This window comes from Melanerpes formicivorus, unplaced genomic scaffold (genome assembly GCF_026170545.1).
Source record: "Melanerpes formicivorus ecotype bairdi unplaced genomic scaffold, bMelFor1.0.p_v2 SCAF_1, whole genome shotgun sequence".
Classification (NCBI taxonomy): Eukaryota; Metazoa; Chordata; class Aves; order Piciformes; family Picidae; genus Melanerpes; species Melanerpes formicivorus.
Genome location: NW_027142353.1, coordinates 10,966,581 through 10,972,580, shown reverse-complemented (window position 1 = coordinate 10,972,580; position 6,000 = coordinate 10,966,581).

The following is a 6,000-nucleotide window of genomic DNA, read 5'->3' as shown; positions in this document are numbered from 1 at the left end:
AGAAGATTGTAATGATGAGTGTCAATGAAAGGGTAGAAACACATTTTTTTTTAATTTGCCCATACTCAGCTCAGAAGTGTTTAGATCACTATTCAGACTTTAACCAAATGAATTGAAAACAAACAAACATGACTTTGAGCCTAACATCATATAGCTCTGAGATCTACTTACACAACCATTCTGTAATGGTGGAGGGGCAACTCTAGGGATTTTATTTTATTTTCAGTTTATGGAATGCTCCCGGGAGGTACTTGATGATCTTTGGCTCCTTGATGATCTAAGGAATGTGGTATTCATCTTCTGACTCTTCATCATATAAAAATGTAGCATGAAAAATATTTAACAAGTGTGACAGTTCCTGGCTTTTTCACTTCTGTCGTCATCCTTTTATTTAACTCACTCATTTATTTTTTTTCTCTGAAACTGCTTTTGAAGGCTAAATTAATTTTCTTAATATCACATTTAAGATGCTGACTATATTGTCTGATTTCCAGTGGGTACTTCATAAGGACAGAAGTCCTATGGTTTATCTGTCATCTTGACTAGCAATACCAGGTAGACAAGATAATCTGAAAGAGTGCTAAATATTGCAAAATCACAGAATGCTAGGGGTTTGGAAGGAACCTCTGGAGGTCTAGTCCAAACCCCCTACCAGAGCAAGTTTGTTGAAAGCAGGTTGCACAGCATGGCATTCAGGCATCTTTTGAATGACTCCAGAGATGGAAACACAACCATCTCACTGGGTAGTCTGTTTCAGTGCTCCACCACTATCAGTGAAGTTAATCTTTATGTTTACATGGAACTTTTGGATGTTCAAGGTTTTGCCCATTGCCTCTTGTCCTGTCGTTGGGCACCACTGAAAAAAAAGACTGTCCCCATCGTCCTCATACCCACCCTTGAAGAATTTATAAGCATTGACAAAATCTCCCCTCAGTTTTCTCCAGGCTAAAAAGCCCCAAGTCCCTCAGCCTTTCTTCATATCCTAATTATCTTCGTAGCCCTTTGCTATACCAGATCAAGCAGCTCCCTGTTCTTGAACCAGTGAGCTCAGAAATGGACACAGTACTCTAGATACACGTGTATGAAATGTAATCAAATCACTAAAGTTGCCTCTGTAGAAGCCATAACCAGAATGAATCAGTTATAGTTTTCTTTTTTTTTTTCTTTTTTTTTTTTTTTTTTAATTATCATTATTATTATTTTATTCTAGTTGGTGGAAAGAAAGGCTGTTTTGGAGTGTGATTAATTTCATACTACAGTAGACAAGTAAAATCTAGTGAATTGTGCCCTTTAAAATTCTGTTTCTCTCCACTGTCTACAAAAGAGCTTAAACAACTGTGTCATGTTGACATTGTGGATTTCTTAAAAGTTATTGAAGAGAATCTCAAACCAAATGTTGCATTGAATTTAGCTTTTAGATTTTTGCTTTTTTGCATTATCTTCCACAGGTTCTTCCAATATTAATTAATAAACGTACAAATGTGAAAACAGGCAAATATGAATATCTAAATGCAAATCTGAGGTTAAATTATTAAGCATCATAGACGATCTGATTTTTTTTTTTTTCTTTCTTTCTTTTCCTGATTGCCTCTGCAAAGCAGATTCTGCAGCTTCTGGAAGCTGAGCATACATGAATTTTCAGGATCTGACAGCACTCTAATACAGTAACCTCACACATTGATGGTCAAATGAGACCATCTGGCATACTGAAGTTACATACACGAATTAGAAATGTTGAATTTGGTGTAGTATTTCTAACTTAGACTCTTCAACAATGTGTCTAAAATCAGGTGGCAGGATTCTGCCAATAATTTGTTTCAAAATTCTGTTAAGAAAATAATTTAACTGTATAGTTAAAAGGAAATAAAACTCTAAAAATAAAATATATTATTTATTAGGGTAAAAGTGCCTGTTTCCCCTTTGCTTTTTGTCTCTGTCTTCAATTTTATCCCAGCTGAGACACTATTGGTGACATCTCATAAATATGGCAAACTATGTACCTCAGACACACCACCAAGATTACAAATACTTACAATTAATTTTAGATACACAGTTTGCTTTTCCTAAGTAACAACAATGTGTTATGCATTCAGAGCATGATTTTACCATATTGTATTACATATTAAAGCCACAGAATTTTAAAGACAATGAATAAGAAATGAAAGATAGATCCTGTGTATGATATTTTGTTAAGGTTTTATGCATTCCCATAGATCTCAGTCTTTACCATTATCTTTATAATTTTTACCTTAATATTTCAAATAATTTTACTTTGAGAATTCTTTCTTCTCAAATATCACTTAGTTTATATGAAGGAATAGCAGTGGCCTCAACATGAATCCCTCTAGTATGTTGTCTAAGACTTTCTCATGGCTCAGGAATATTTGATTAGATTTAGCCTTTGCAAGACAGTAATTTATTCTGATTTTTTCATTTCTATCCATTACTATTTGTAGAAGAAGGTCTTAGTATCATAGTATCATAGTATCAGTCTTCTTGGATTTTTAGTTGTTTTTTTTTTTTTGTGTTTGGGGTTTTTTTTCCCCTGTAATTCATTCTGCTGATACCTTACATGATTTCTTAACATCAATTATTGTTTTTATAAATAAAATTATTTTTTATCTTTATGATTTTCATATTCCTTACTTGTTGTACAGATTAAGTGTAATTTTATCATTAAATAAAAGTAAACATTGTTATTTTCAGTTATGTATCAAATTGATAATTTCTGCATTTTGCTGACATAGTCTCACTATGCCATATTGGCATATCTCACTAAGATATCTCAAGAATGATGTTTTAGTTTTCTGTCCATCTTTTTTTCAAGTGAGTCAATTAATGAGTTAACCAATACTAAATTTCTTTACTATTAAGAATGCACCCACAAGTGCTGTCTGAATTTGATCAATATAATTTATTTATTCAAAACTTCTATTATGAAACTAATGTACAAATTATACTTTACTGATTATGTAGTCACTACAGTCCTTAAAGAATCTTTTGTACCATACAGGAATATTGCATAGTAGGGCTTTATATAGCATTATAGCAGAGAACTTAGGTGGCTAAATTTCGCCTGTGAAAAACTTTTCCCTTTTTTTAATCTACATAGAGAAAACAGCAGTTTAGACCTTTACAAAAATCTCTTTCAAGGCATCTCTTTTCAAAACACAGAAATTACTAACTCCATTATTCACTTCTCTAGAGCTTGGAGTGAATACATGGAAGGAATAAACAATTACCTCCTCTTTATGTAAGTGGTGAAATGTATTTTAGAGTGGTAGTTGAGCTCACACTGTTTCAAATCAAGTAGTTAGGTACTAGATTGAATGATTCACATTTAACTGTTCTGTAAAATTTCTTACTGTGATATTTAATGCAAGAAAAATGCAAGAATAATTACTAAGAGAGACTAAGTGCTTTTGTATCTTAAGTAAACAAATCCATTTGCTTCAACATTTTCGTAATATTAATTTAAAACATTTAAAGAAAACTCTTCCTAGTGTTTGGATAACTCATCCAGTAAACATTTTTGCCTCAGTCTTCACTGGCAATCTTGCCCTGTCCCCCTCCCAAGCTGATGGACTACTGGGTGTGGACTACTGGGTGTGGGGTAAAGTCTCTCCCAACATAAGGGAAGATCAAGGTCAGTACCACCTGTGGAACCTAAACACACATAAATCTATGAGACCTTATGAAAGACACCTCATAGATCTGGAGGAATTAGTTGACGTAGTTGCAAAGCCACTCTCCATAACATTTGAAAAGTTCTGGCAGTCAGGTGAAGTCCCTGGGGACTGGAAGAAGGAAAACGTTACTCACGTTTTTAAAAAGGGTCAAAAAGAGGTTCCTGGAAATTATTGACTCTGTGCCTAGGAACATCATGGAATAGACCCTCCTGGAAGCCGTACTGAAACACACAGAGGAGAGGAAGGTGATTCAAGACAACCAGTATGGCTTCATCCCCATGCAGAGCTACAGGCTGGGGTCAGAGTGGCTGGAGAGCAGCCAGGTAGAGAGGGACCTGGGGGTACTGGTCAATGGTAGGCTGAACATGAGCCTGCAGTGTGCCCAGGCAGCCAAGAGGGCCAATGGCATCCTGGCCTGCATCAGGAACAGTGTGGCCAACACGAGCAGGGAGCTCATTCTGCCCCTGTACACTGCACTTGTTAGGCTGCACCTCGAGTACTGTGTCCAGTTCTGGGCCCCTCAGTTTAGGAAGGATGTTGACTTGCTGGAACGAGTCCAGAGAAGGGCAACAAAGTTGGTGAGGGGTTTGGAACACAAGCCCTATGAGGAGAGACTGAAGGAACTGGGGTTGCTTAGCCTGGAGAAGAGGAGACTCAGGGGTGGTGTTACTGCTCTCTACAACTACCTGAAGGGAGGTTGTAGATAGGTGGATGTTGGTCTCTTCTCCCAGGCAGCCAGTACCAGAACAAGAGGACACAGTCTCAGGCTGCACCAGGGGAGGTTTAGGCTGGAAGAAGTTGTATACAGAGAGAGTGATTGCCCATTGGAATGGGCTGCCTGGGGTGGTGGTGGAGAAGCTGTCATTGGAGGTTTTCAGGAGGAAACTTGATGGGGTGCTTGGTGCCATGGGTTAGTTGTTTAGGTGGGTTGGATTGGTTGATGGGTTGGACGCGATGATTTTGAAGGTCTCTTTCAACCTGGTTTATTCTATGTAATTCTATGTAATTCTATGTAATCAAGGGGAAGTTCTGCCTGACCAACCTAATTGCCTTTTGTTATGGTGTAATTGCAGCAGTGCACAAGTGAAGATCAACAGATGTCATCTATCTGGAATTTTGTAAAGCCTTTGACACAGTCTTCCACAACATCCTTCTCCCAAAGCTGGAGACATATGGATCTGATGAGTGGATCATCCAGTGGATAAGGCATTGGTAGGATGATCTCACATAGAGTATTGGTCAGCAACTTGATGTCCAGATGAAGATGGGTGACAAGTGTTGTCCCTCAAGGGTCTGTCCTGGGACCCGTGCTCTTCAATATCTTCACAGATGATAGAGACAGCAATATTGAGTGCATCCTCAGCAAACTTGCACATGATACCAAGCTGAGTGATGCAATTGACAAGACTGAAGGATGGGTTGCATTCCAGAGTGGCCTGGACATGCTGGGAAGGTGGGCTGAGGAGAATCTCATGAGGTTCAATAAGGCAAAGTGCAAAATCCCGCACCTAGGTCAGGGAAATCCTAGGTCAGGGCAATCCTTGGTATTAATACAGGCTTGGGAATGATGAAGTTAAGCACAGTCCCACAGAAAAGGATTTGGAGGTACCGGCAGATGAGAAGTTGGACATGAGTCAACAATGTGCACTTACAACCCGGAAAGCAAACTGCATCCAAGGCTGCATCAAAAGAAATATTGCCAGCAGATTAATAGGTGATTCTGCCCTCTATTCTGCTCTGATGAGACCTCACCTGCAGTACTGTGTCCAGCTATGAGGCCTCCAACACAAGACAGACATGGACCTGCTCGAACAGGTCCAGAGAAGGGGCATAAAGACAATCATAGGGCTAGAGCACTTCTACAAAGACACACTGATAGAGTTTGGGCTGTTCAGCCTGGGGAGGAGAAGGTTCTGGCCAGAATCTATCACTACATTGCAATATCTGAAGGGGACCTACAGGAAGGTTGGGCAAGGACTATTCAGAAAGGCTTGTAGTGATGAGAGGCAATGGTTTTCAACAGGAACAGGGTAGATATAGGTTAGATGTACGGAGGAAGTTCTTTACAATGAGAGTAGTAAAATATTGGAACAGGTTGTCCAGGGATGTAGTTGAGAACTCATCTCCATAGACATTTGAGATCAGACTCGATGTGGCCCTGAGTCCTCTGCTCACTGTAAGGGGGTTGACTTTGGAGGATCTCTTCTAACCCAATGCAATCTGTGAATCTATGAAATCAATTGAAAACAAACCAAAACCAAGTTCTAAATGCAAAATGTGTCCTGACCACTCTGAGCTGCTTTGCTCACTT